This window comes from Amblyomma mixtum, chromosome 6 (assembly GCF_055824585.1).
Source record: "Amblyomma mixtum isolate Tamu chromosome 6, ASM5582458v1, whole genome shotgun sequence".
In the NCBI taxonomy this organism is placed as follows: domain Eukaryota; kingdom Metazoa; phylum Arthropoda; class Arachnida; order Ixodida; family Ixodidae; genus Amblyomma; species Amblyomma mixtum.
Genome location: NC_143017.1, coordinates 12,962,129 through 12,975,134, shown reverse-complemented (window position 1 = coordinate 12,975,134; position 13,006 = coordinate 12,962,129).

Sequence of the window (13,006 nt, the reverse complement as noted above, 5' to 3'; positions counted from 1 at the left end):
TCCCGGTTTTTGATGGCGTCCTTATGTCGCTTGTTTTGGCACGTGCAGGGCTTTCAATCATAAAAGGCTAAGTTCGTGCAATTTGCAAAATACAAGCTGTATATTCAGAGGGTGTTCTTCGTCGTCGCCAATGCCAAGTTAGGGCCTCTGGCAGTCGGTGGCGGGTTATGTAGCTTCAGCTTTGTGAAGTCAGAGCTGAATCCTTTGGCTTTCCATTGGAAGCGTTGGTACACACCTCCTAGTTTCGGATGGCGTCTTTCCGTCGCATGTTTTGGCACGTGCAGGGCTTTTATTCGTAAAAGGTTAAGGTCGTGCAAATGGTAAAATACAAACTGTATATTCAGACGATGTTCTTCTTCGTCGTCGCCAATGCCAAGTGAGGGCCTCTGGCAGTCGGTGGCGGGTTATGTAGCTTCAGCGTTCTGAAGTCAGAGCTGAATCCTTTGGCTTTCCGTTGGAAGCGTTGGTATACACCTCCCGGTTTTTGATGGCGTCTTTACGTCGCTTGTTTTGGCACATGCAGGGCTTTTATTCGTAAAAGGTTAAGGTCGTGCAAATGGTAAAATACAAACTGTATATTCAGACGATGTTCTTCTTCGTCGTCGCCAATGCCAAGTGAGGGCCTCTGGCAGTCGGTGGCGGGTTATGTAGCTTCAGCGTTGTGAAGTCAGAGCTGAATCCTTTGGCTTTCCGTTGGAAACGTTGGTATACACCTCCCGGTTTTTTATGGCGTCTTTACGTCGCTTGTTTTGCCACGTGCAGGGCTTTCAATCATAAAAGGCTAAGGTCGGGCAATTTGCAAAATACAAGCTGTATATTCAGAGGGTGTTCTTCTTCGTCGTCGCCAATACCAAGTGAGGGCCTCTGGCAGTCGGTAGCGGGTTATGTAGCTTCAGCTTTGTGAAGTCAGAGCTGAATCCTTTGGCATTCCGTAGGGAGCGTTGGTATACACCTCCCGGTTTTGGATGGCGTCTTTACGTCCCTTGATTGGCACGTGCAGGGCTTTCAATCATAAAAGGCTAAGGTCGTGCAATTTGCAAAATACAAGCTGTATATTCAGACGATGTTCTTCTTCGTCGTCGCCAATGCCAAGTGAGGGCCTCTGGCAGTCGGTGGCGGGTTATGTAGCTTCAGCTTTGTGAAGTCAGAGCTGAATCCTTTGGCCTTCCATTGGAAGCGTTGGTACACACCTCCCAGTTTCGGATGGCGTCTTTCCGTCGCATGTTTTGGCACATGCAGGGCTTTTATTCGTAAAAGGTTAAGGTCGTGCAAATAGTAAAATACAAACTGTATATTCAGACGATGTTCTTCTTCGTCGTCGCCAATGCCAAGTGAGGGCCTCTGGCAGTCGGTGGCGGGTTATGTAGCTTCAGCGTTGTGAAGTCAGAGCTGAATCCTTTGGCTTTCCGTTGGAAGCGTTGGTATACACCTCCCGGTTTTTGATGGCGTCCTTACGTCGCTTGTTTTGGCACGTGCAGGGCTTTCAATCATAAAAGGCTAAGTTCGTGCAATTTGCAAAATACAAGCTGTATATTCAGAGGGTGTTCGTCGTCGCCAATGCCAAGTTGGGGCCTCTGGCAGTCGGTGGCGGGTTATGTAGCTTCAGCTTTGTGAAGTCAGAGCTGAATCCTTTGCCCTTCCATTGGAAGCGTTGGTACACACCTCCTAGTTTCGGATGGCGTCTTTCCGTCGCATGTTTTGGCACGTGCAGGGCTTTTATTCGTAAAAGGTTAAGGTCGTGCAAATGGTAAAATACAAACTGTATATTCAGACGATGTTCTTCTTCGTCGTCGCCAATGCCAAGTGAGGGCCTCTGGCAGTCGGTGGCGGGTTATGTAGCTTCAGCTTTGTGAAGTCAGAGCTGAATCCTTTGGCCTTCCATTGGAAGCGTTGGTACACACCTCCCAGTTTCGGATGGCGTCTTTCCGTCGCATGTTTTGGCACATGCAGGGCTTTTATTCGTAAAAGGTTAAGGTCGTGCAAATAGTAAAATACAAACTGTATATTCAGACGATGTTCTTCTTCGTCGTCGCCAATGCCAAGTGAGGGCCTCTGGCAGTCGGTGGCGGGTTATGTAGCTTCAGCGTTGTGAAGTCATAGCTGAATCCTTTGGCTTTCCGTTGGAAACGTTGGTATACACCTCCCGGTTTTTTATGGCGTCTTTACGTCGCTTGTTTTGCCACGTGCAGGGCTTTCAATCATAAAAGGCTAAGGTCGGGCAATTTGCAAAATACAAGCTGTATATTCAGAGGGTGTTCTTCTTCGTCGTCGCCAATGCCAAGTGAGGGCCTCTGGCAGTCGGTAGCGGGTTAGGTAGCTTCAGCGTTGTGAAGTCAGAGCTGAATCCTTTGGCTTTCCGTTGGAAGCGTTGGTATACACCTCCCGGTTTTTGATGGCGTCCTTACGTCGCTTGTTTTGGCACGTGCAGGGCTTTCAATCATAAAAGGCTAAGTTCGTGCAATTTGCAAAATACAAGCTGTATATTCAGAGGGTGTTCGTCGTCGCCAATGCCAAGTTGGGGCCTCTGGCAGTCGGTGGCGGGTTATGTAGCTTCAGCTTTGTGAAGTCAGAGCTGAATCCTTTGCCCTTCCATTGGAAGCGTTGGTACACACCTCCTAGTTTCGGATGGCGTCTTTCCGTCGCATGTTTTGGCACGTGCAGGGCTTTTATTCGTAAAAGGTTAAGGTCGTGCAAATGGTAAAATACAAACTGTATATTCAGACGATGTTCTTCTTCGTCGTCGCCAATGCCAAGTGAGGGCCTCTGGCAGTCGGTGGCGGGTTATGTAGCTTCAGCGTTGTGAAGTCAGAGCTGAATCCTTTGGCTTTCCATGGAAGCGTTGGTATACACCTCCCGGTTTTTGATGGCGTCTTTACGTCGCTTGTTCTGGCACGTGCAGGGCTTTCAATCATAAAAGGCTAAGGTCGTGCAATTTGCAAAATACAAGCTGTATATTCAGAGGGTGTTCTTCTTCGTCGTCGCCAATGCCAAGTGAGGGCCTCTGGCAGTCGGTAGCGGGTTATGTAGCTTCAGCGTTGTGAAGTCAGAGCTGAATCCTTTGGCTTTCCGTTGGAAGCGTTGGTATACACCTCCCGATTTTGATGGCGTCTTTGCGTCGCTTGTTTTGGCACGTGCAGGGCTTTCAATCATAAAAGGCTAAGGTCGAGCAATTTGCAAAATTCAAGCTGTATATTCAGACGATGTTCTTCTCCGTCGTCGCCAATTCCAAGTGAGGGCCTCTGGCAGTCGGTGGCTGGATATGTAGCTTGAGCGTTGTGAAGTCAGAGCTGAATCCTTTGGCTTTCCGTTGGAAGCGCTGGTATACACCTCGCGGTTTTTGATGGCGTCTTTACGTCGCTTGTTTTGGCACGTGCAGGGCTTTCAATCATAAAAGGCTAAGGTTGTGCAATTTGCAAAATACAAGCTTTATATTCAGAGGGTGTTCTTCGTCGTCGCCAATGCCAACTGAGGGCCTCTGGCAGTCGGTAGCGGGTTATGTAGCTTCAGCTTTGTGAAGTCAGAGCTGAATCCTTTGGCATTCCGTAGGGAGCGTTGGTATACACCTCCCGGTTTTGGATGGCGTCTTTACGTCCCTTGATTGGCACGTGCAGGGCTTTCAATCATAAAAGGCTAAGGTCGTGCAATTTGCAAAATACAAGCTGTATATTCAGACGATGTTCTTCTTCGTCGTCGCCAATGCCAAGTGAGGGCCTCTGGCAGTCGGTGGCGGGTTATGTAGCTTCAGCTTTGTGAAGTCAGAGCTGAATCCTTTGGCCTTCCATTGGAAGCGTTGGTACACACCTCCCAGTTTCGGATGGCGTCTTTCCGTCGCATGTTTTGGCACATGCAGGGCTTTTATTCGTAAAAGGTTAAGGTCGTGCAAATAGTAAAATACAAACTGTATATTCAGACGATGTTCTTCTTCGTCGTCGCCAATGCCAAGTGAGGGCCTCTGGCAGTCGGTGGCGGGTTATGTAGCTTCAGCGTTGTGAAGTCAGAGCTGAATCCTTTGGCTTTCCGTTGGAAACGTTGGTATACACCTCCCGGTTTTTTATGGCGTCTTTACGTCGCTTGTTTTGCCACGTGCAGGGCTTTCAATCATAAAAGGCTAAGGTCGGGCAATTTGCAAAATACAAGCTGTATATTCAGAGGGTGTTCTTCTTCGTCGTCGCCAATGCCAAGTGAGGGCCTCTGGCAGTCGGTGGCGGGTTATGTAGCTTCAGCGTTGTGAAGTCAGAGCTGAATCCTTTGGCTTTCCATGGAAGCGTTGGTATACACCTCCCGGTTTTTGATGGCGTCTTTACGTCGCTTGTTCTGGCACGTGCAGGGCTTTCAATCATAAAAGGCTAAGGTCGTGCAATTTGCAAAATACAAGCTGTATATTCAGAGGGTGTTCTTCTTCGTCGTCGCCAATGCCAAGTGAGGGCCTCTGGCAGTCGGTAGCGGGTTATGTAGCTTCAGCGTTGTGAAGTCAGAGCTGAATCCTTTGGCTTTCCGTTGGAAGCGTTGGTATACACCTCCCGATTTTGATGGCGTCTTTGCGTCGCTTGTTTTGGCACGTGCAGGGCTTTCAATCATAAAAGGCTAAGGTCGAGCAATTTGCAAAATTCAAGCTGTATATTCAGACGATGTTCTTCTCCGTCGTCGCCAATTCCAAGTGAGGGCCTCTGGCAGTCGGTGGCTGGATATGTAGCTTGAGCGTTGTGAAGTCAGAGCTGAATCCTTTGGCTTTCCGTTGGAAGCGCTGGTATACACCTCGCGGTTTTTGATGGCGTCTTTACGTCGCTTGTTTTGGCACGTGCAGGGCTTTCAATCATAAAAGGCTAAGGTTGTGCAATTTGCAAAATACAAGCTTTATATTCAGAGGGTGTTCTTCGTCGTCGCCAATGCCAACTGAGGGCCTCTGGCAGTCGGTAGCGGGTTATGTAGCTTCAGCTTTGTGAAGTCAGAGCTGAATCCTTTGGCATTCCGTAGGGAGCGTTGGTATACACCTCCCGGTTTTGGATGGCGTCTTTACGTCCCTTGATTGGCACGTGCAGGGCTTTCAATCATAAAAGGCTAAGGTCGTGCAAATGGTAAAATACAAACTGTATATTCAGACGATGTTCTTCTTCGTCGTCGCCAATGCCAAGTGAGGGCCTCTGGCAGTCGGTGGCGGGTTATGTAGCTTCAGCTTTGTGAAGTCAGAGCTGAATCCTTTGGCCTTCCATTGGAAGCGTTGGTACACACCTCCCAGTTTCGGATGGCGTCTTTCCGTCGCATGTTTTGGCACATGCAGGGCTTTTATTCGTAAAAGGTTAAGGTCGTGCAAATAGTAAAATACAAACTGTATATTCAGACGATGTTCTTCTTCGTCGTCGCCAATGCCAAGTGAGGGCCTCTGGCAGTCGGTGGCGGGTTATGTAGCTTCAGCGTTGTGAAGTCATAGCTGAATCCTTTGGCTTTCCGTTGGAAACGTTGGTATACACCTCCCGGTTTTTTATGGCGTCTTTACGTCGCTTGTTTTGCCACGTGCAGGGCTTTCAATCATAAAAGGCTAAGGTCGGGCAATTTGCAAAATACAAGCTGTATATTCAGAGGGTGTTCTTCTTCGTCGTCGCCAATGCCAAGTGAGGGCCTCTGGCAGTCGGTAGCGGGTTAGGTAGCTTCAGCGTTGTGAAGTCAGAGCTGAATCCTTTGGCTTTCCGTTGGAAGCGTTGGTATACACCTCCCGGTTTTTGATGGCGTCCTTACGTCGCTTGTTTTGGCACGTGCAGGGCTTTCAATCATAAAAGGCTAAGTTCGTGCAATTTGCAAAATACAAGCTGTATATTCAGAGGGTGTTCGTCGTCGCCAATGCCAAGTTGGGGCCTCTGGCAGTCGGTGGCGGGTTATGTAGCTTCAGCTTTGTGAAGTCAGAGCTGAATCCTTTGCCCTTCCATTGGAAGCGTTGGTACACACCTCCTAGTTTCGGATGGCGTCTTTCCGTCGCTTGTTTTGGCACGTGCAGGGCTTTCAATCGTAAAAGGCTAAGGTCGTGCAATTTGCAAAATACAAGCTGTATATTCAGAGGGTGTTCTTCTTCGTCGTCGCCAATGCCAAGTGAGGGCCTCTGGCAGTCGGTGGCGGGTTATGTAGCTTCAGCGTTGTGAAGTCAGAGCTGAATCCTTTGGCTTTCCGTTGGAAGCGTTGGTATACACCTCCCGATTTTGATGGCGTCTTTGCGTCGCTTGTTTTGGCACGTGCAGGGCTTTCAATCATAAAAGCCTAAGGTCGAGCAATTTGCAAAATTCAAGCTGTATATTCAGACGATGTTCTTCTCCGTCGTCGCCAATTCCAAGTGAGGGCCTCTGGCAGTCGGTGGCTGGTTATGTAGCTTGAGCGTTGTGAAGTCAGAGCTGAATCCTTTGGCTTTCCGTTGGAAGCGCTGGTATACACCTCGCGGTTTTTGATGGCGTCTTTACGTCGCTTGTTTTGGCACGTGCAGGGCTTTCAATCATAAAAGGCTAAGGTTGTGCAATTTGCAAAATACAAGCTTTATATTCAGAGGGTGTTCTTCGTCGTCGCCAATGCCAACTGAGGTCCTCTGGCAGTCGGTAGCGGGTTATGTAGCTTCAGCGTTGTGAAGTCAGAGCTGAATCCTTTGGCTTTCCGTTGGAAGCGTTGGTATACACCTCCCAGTTTTTGATGGCGTCTTTACGTCGCTTGTTTTGGCACGTGAAGGGCTTTCAATCATAAAAGGCTAAGTTCGTGCAATTTGCAAAATACAAGCTGTATATTCAGAGGGTGTTCTTCGTCGTCGCCAATGCCAAGTTAGGGCCTCTGGCCGTCTGTGGCGGGTTATGTAGATTCAGCGTTGTGAAGTCAGAGCTGAATCCTCTGGCTTTCCGTTGGAAGCGTTGGTATACACCTCCCGGTTTTGGATGGCGTCGTTAGGTCGCTTGATTTGGCACGTGCAGGGCTTTCAATCATAAAAGGCTAAGGTCGTGCAATTTGCAAAATACAAGCTGTATATTCAGACGATGTTCTTCTTCGTCGTCCTCAATGCCAAGTGAGGGCCTCTGGCAGTCGGTGGCGGGTTATGTAGCTTCAGCGTGTTGAAGTCAGAGCTGAATCCTTTGGCTTTCCATTGGAAGCGTTGGTATACACCTCCCGATTTTGATGGCGTCTTTGCGTCGCTTGTTTTGGCACGTGCAGGGCTTTCAATCATAAAAGGCTAAGGTCGTGCAATTTGCAAAATACAAGCTGTATATTCAGAGGGTGTTCTTCTTCGTCGTCGCCAATGCCAACTGAGGTCCTCTGGCAGTCGGTAGCGGGTTATGTAGCTTCAGCGTTGTGAAGTCAGAGCTGAATCCTTTGGCTTTCCGTTGGAAGCGTTGGTATACACCTCCCGATTTTTGATGGCGTCTTTGCGTCGCTTGTTTTGGCACGTGCAGGGCTTTCAAACATAAAAGGCTAAGGTCGTGCAATTTGCAAAATACAAGCTGCATATTCAGACGATGTTCTTCTTCGTCGTCGCCAATGCCAAGTGAGGGCCTCTGGCAGTCGGTGGCGAGTTATGTAGCTTCAGCTTTGTGAAGTCAGAGCTGAATCCTTTGCCCTTCCATTGGAAGCGTTGGTACACACCTCCTAGTTTCGGATGGCGTCTTTCCGTCGCATGTTTTGGCACGTGCAGGGCTTTTATTCGTAAAAGGTTAAGGTTGTGCAATTTGCAAAATACAAGCTTTATATTCAGAGGGTGTCCTTCGTCGTCGCCAATGCCAACTGAGGTCCTCTGGCAGTCGGTAGCGGGTTATGTAGCTTCAGCGTTGTGAAGTCAGAGCTGAATCCCTTAGCTTTCCATTGGAAGCGTTGGTATACACCTCCCAGTTTTTGTGGCGTCTTTACGTCGCTTGTTTTGGCACGTGCAGGGCTTTCAATCCTAAAAGGCTAAGTTCGTGCAATTTGCAAAATACAAGCTGTATATTCAGAGGGTGTTCTTCGTCGTCGCCAATGCCAAGTTAGGGCCTCTGGCCGTCTGTGGCGGGTTATGTAGATTCAGCGTAGTGAAGTCAGAGCTGAATCCTCTGGCTTTCCGTTGGAAGCGTTGGTATACACCTCCCGGTTTTGGATGGCGTCGTTAGGTCGCTTGATTTGGCACGTGCAGGGCTTTCAATCATAAAAGGCTAAGGTCGTGCAATTTGCAAAATACAAGCTGTATATTCAGACGATGTTCTTCTTCGTCGTCGCCAATGCCAAGTGAGGGCCTCTGGCAGTCGGTGGCGGGTTATGTAGCTTCAGCGTTGTGAAGTCAGAGCTGAATCCTTTGGCTTTCCATTGGAAGCGTTGGTATTCACCTCCCGGTTTTTGATGGCGTCTTTACGTCGCTTGTTTTGGCACGTGCAGGGCTTTCAATCACAAAAGGCTAAGGTCGTGCAATTTGCAAAATACAAGCTGTATATTCAGAGGGTGTTCTTCGTCGTCGCCAATGCCAAGTGAGGGCCTCTGGCAGTCGGTAGCGGGTTATGTAGCTTCAGCTTTGTGAAGTCAGAGCTGAATCCTTTGGCATTCCGTAGGGAGCGTTGGTATACACCTCCCGGTTTTGGATGGCGTCTTTCCGTCGCATGTTTTGGCACGTGCAGGGCTTTTATTCGTAAAAGGTTAAGGTCGTGCAAATGGTAAAATACAAACTGTATATTCAGACGATGTTCTTCTTCGTCGTCGCCAATGCCAAGTTAGGGCCTCTGGCCGTCTGTGGCGGGTTATGTAGATTCATCGTTGTGAAGTCAGAGCTGAATCCTCTGGCTTTCCGTTGGAAACGTTAGTATACACCTCCCGGTTTTGGATGGCGTCGTTAGGTCGCTTGATTTGGCACGTGCAGGGCTTTCAATCATAAAAGGCTAAGGTCGTGCAATTTGCAAAATACAAGCTGTATAATCAGACGATGTTCTTCTTCGTCGTCGCCAATGCCAAGTGAGGGCCTCTGGCAGTCGGTGGCGGGTTATGTAGCTTCAGCGTTGTGAAGTCAGAGCTGAATCCTTTGGCTTTCCATTGGAAGCGTTGGTATACACCTCCCGATTTTGATGGCGTCTTTGCGTCGCTTGTTTTGGCACGTGCAGGGCTTTCAATCATAAAAGGCTAAGGTCGTGCAATTTGCAAAATACAAGCTGTATATTCAGAGGGTGTTCTTCTTCGTCGTCGCCAATGCCAACTGAGGTCCTCTGGCAGTCGGTAGCGGGTTATGTAGCTTCAGCGTTGTGAAGTCAGAGCTGAATGCTTTGGCTTTCCGTTGGAAGCGTTGGTATACAGCTCCCGATTTTTGATTGCGTCTTTGCGTCGCTTGTTTTGGCACGTGCAGGGCTTTCAAACATAAAAGGCTAAGGTCGTGCAATTTGCAAAATACAAGCTGCATATTCAGACGATGTTCTTCTTCGTCGTCGCCAATGCCAAGTGAGGGCCTCTGGCAGTCGGTGGCGAGTTATGTAGCTTCAGCTTTGTGAAGTCAGGGCTGAATCCTTTGCCCTTCCATTGGAAGCGTTGGTACACACCTCTTAGTTTCGGATGGCGTCTTTCCGTCGCATGTTTTGGCACGTGCAGGGCTTTTATTCGTAAAAGGTTAAGGTTGTGCAATTTGCAAAATACAAGCTTTATATTCAGAGGGTGTCCTTCGTCGTCGCCAATGCCAACTGAGGTCCTCTGGCAGTCGGTAGCGGGTTATGTAGCTTCAGCGTTGTGAAGTCAGAGCTGAATCCTTTAGCTTTCCGTTGGAAGCGTTGGTATACACCTCCCAGTTTTTGATGGCGTCTTTACGTCGCTTGTTTTGGCACGTGCAGGGCTTTCAATCACAAAAGGCTAAGGTCGTGCAATTTGCAAAATACAAGCTGTATATTCAGAGGGTGTTCTTCTTCGTCGTCGCCAATGCCAAGTTAGGGCCTCTGGCCGTCTGTGGCGGGTTATGTAGATTCAGCGTTGTGAAGTCAGAGCTGAATCCTCTGGCATTCCGTAGGGAGCGTTGGTATACACCTCCCGGTTTTGGATGGCGTCTTTCCGTCGCATGTTTTGGCACGTGCAGGGCTTTTATTCGTAAAAGGTTAAGGTCGTGCAAATGGTAAAATACAAACTGTATATTCAGACGATGTTCTTCTTCGTCGTCGCCAATGCCAAGTGAGGGCCTCTGGCAGTCGGTGGCGGGTTATGTAGCTTCAGCGTTGTGAAGTCAGAGCTGAATCCTTTGGCTTTCCGTTGGAAGCGTTGGTATACACCTCCCGGTTTTTGATGGCGTCTTTACGTCGCTTGTTTTGGCACATGCAGGGTTTTTATTCGCAAAAGGTTAAGGTCGTGCAAATGGTAAAATACAAACTGTATATTCAGACGATGTTCTTCTTCGTCGTCGCCAATGCCAAGTGAGGGCCTCTGGCAGTCGGTGGCGGGTTATGTAGCTGCAGCGTTGTGAAGTCAGAGCTGAATCCTTTCGCTTTCCGTTGGAAACGTTGGTATACACCTCCCGGTTTTTTATGGCGTCTTTACGTAGCTTGTTTTGCCACGTGCAGGGCTTTCAATCATAAAAGGCTAAGGGCGGGCAATTTGCAAAATACAAGCTGTATATTCAGAGGGTGTTCTTCTTCGTCGTCGCCAATGCCAAGTGAGGGCCTCTGGCAGTCGGTAGCGGGTTATGTAGCTTCAGCTTTGTGAAGTCAGAGCTGAATCCTTTGGCATTCCGTAGGGAGCGTTGGTATACACCTCCCGGTTTTGGATGACGTCTTTACGTCGCTTGATTGGCACGTGCAGGGCTTTCAATCATAAAAGGCTAAGGTCGTGCAATTTGCAAAATACAAGCTGTATATTCAGACGATGTTCTTCTTCGTCGTCGCCAATGCCAAGTGAGGGCCTCTGGCAGTCGGTGGCGGGTTATGTAGCTTCAGCTTTGTGAAGTCAGAGCTGAATCCTTTGGCCTTCCATTGGAAGCGTTGGTACACACCTCCCAGTTTCGGATGGCGTCTTTCCGTCGCATGTTTTGGCACATGCAGGGCTTTTATTCGTAAAAGGTTAAGGTCGTGCAAATGGTAAAATACAAACTGTATATTCAGACGATGTTCTTCTTCGTCGTCGCCAATGCCAAGTGAGGGCCTCTGGCAGTCAAAGGCGGGTTATGTAGCTTCAGCGTTGTGAAGTCAGAGCTGAATCCTTTGGCTTTCCGTTGGAAACGTTGGTATACACCTCCCGGTTTTTTATGGCGTCTTTACGTCGCTTGTTTTGCCACGTGCAGGGCTTTCAATCATAAAAGGCTAAGGTCGGGCAATTTGCAAAATACAAGCTGTATATTCAGAGGGTGTTCTTCTTCGTCGTCGCCAATGCCAAGTGAGGGCCTCTGGCAGTCGGTAGCGGGTTATGTAGCTTCAGCTTTGTGAAGTCAGAGCTGAATCCTTTGGCTTTCCGTAGGGAGCGTTGGTATACACCTCCCGGTTTTTGATGGCGTCTTTACGTCGCTTGTTTTGGCACGTGCCGGGCTTACAATCATAAAAGGCTATGGTCGTGCAATTTTCAAAATACAAGCTGTATATTCAGACGTCGTTCTTCGTCGTCGCCAATGCCAAGTGAGGGCCTCTGGCAGTCGGTAGCGGGTTAGGTAGCTTCAGCGTTGTGAAGTCAGAGCTGAATCCTTTGGCTTTCCGTTGGAAGCGTTGGTATACACCTCCCGGTTTTTGATGGCGTCCTTACGTCGCTTGTTTTGGCACGTGCAGTGCTTTCAATCATAAAAGGCTAAGTTCGTGCAATTTGCAAAATACAAGCTGTATATTCAGAGGGTGTTCTTCGTCGTCGCCAATGCCAAGTTAGGGCCTCTGGCAGTCGGTGGCGAGTTATGTAGCTTCAGCTTTGTGAAGTCAGAGCTGAATCCTTTGCCCTTCCATTGGAAGCGTTGGTACACACCTCCTAGTTTCGGATGGCGTCTTTCCGTCGCATGTTTTGGCACGTGCAGGGCTTTTATTCGTAAAAGGTTAAGGTTGTGCAATTTGCAAAATACAAGCTTTATATTCAGAGGGTGTCCTTCGTCGTCGCCAATGCCAACTGAGGTCCTCTGGCAGTCGGTAGCGGGTTATGTAGCTTCAGCGTTGTGAAGTCAGAGCTGAATCCCTTAGCTTTCCATTGGAAGCGTTGGTATACACCTCCCAGTTTTTGTGGCGTCTTTACGTCGCTTGTTTTGGCACGTGCAGGGCTTTCAATCCTAAAAGGCTAAGTTCGTGCAATTTGCAAAATACAAGCTGTATATTCAGAGGGTGTTCTTCGTCGTCGCCAATGCCAAGTTAGGGCCTCTGGCCGTCTGTGGCGGGTTATGTAGATTCAGCGTTGTGAAGTCAGAGCTGAATCCTCTGGCTTTCCGTTGGAAGCGTTGGTATACACCTCCCGGTTTTGGATGGCGTCGTTAGGTCGCTTGATTTGGCACGTGCAGGGCTTTCAATCATAAAAGGCTAAGGTCGTGCAATTTGCAAAATACAAGCTGCATATTCAGACGATGTTCTTCGTCGTCGCCAATGCCAAGTGAGGGCCTCTGGCAGTCGGTGGCGAGTTATGTAGCTTCAGCTTTGTGAAGTCAGAGCTGAATCCTTTGCCCTTCCATTGGAAGCGTTGGTACACACCTCCTAGTTTCGGATGGCGTCTTTCCGTCGCATGTTTTGGCACGTGCAGGGCTTTTATTCGTAAAAGGTTAAGGTTGTGCAATTTGCAAAATACAAGCTTTATATTCAGAGGGTGTCCTTCGTCGTCGCCAATGCCAACTGAGGTCCTCTGGCAGTCGGTAGCGGGTTATGTAGCTTCAGCGTTGTGAAGTCAGAGCTGAATCCTTTAGCTTTCCGTTGGAAGCGTTGGTATACACCTCCCAGTTTTTGATGGCGTCTTTACGTCGCTTGTTTTGGCACGTGCAGGGTTTCAATCACAAAAGGCTAAGATCGTGCAATTTGCAAAATACAAGCTGTATATTCAGAGGGTGTTCTTCTTCGTCGTCGCCAATGCCAAGTTAGGGCCTCTGGCCGTCTGTGGCGGGTTATGTAGA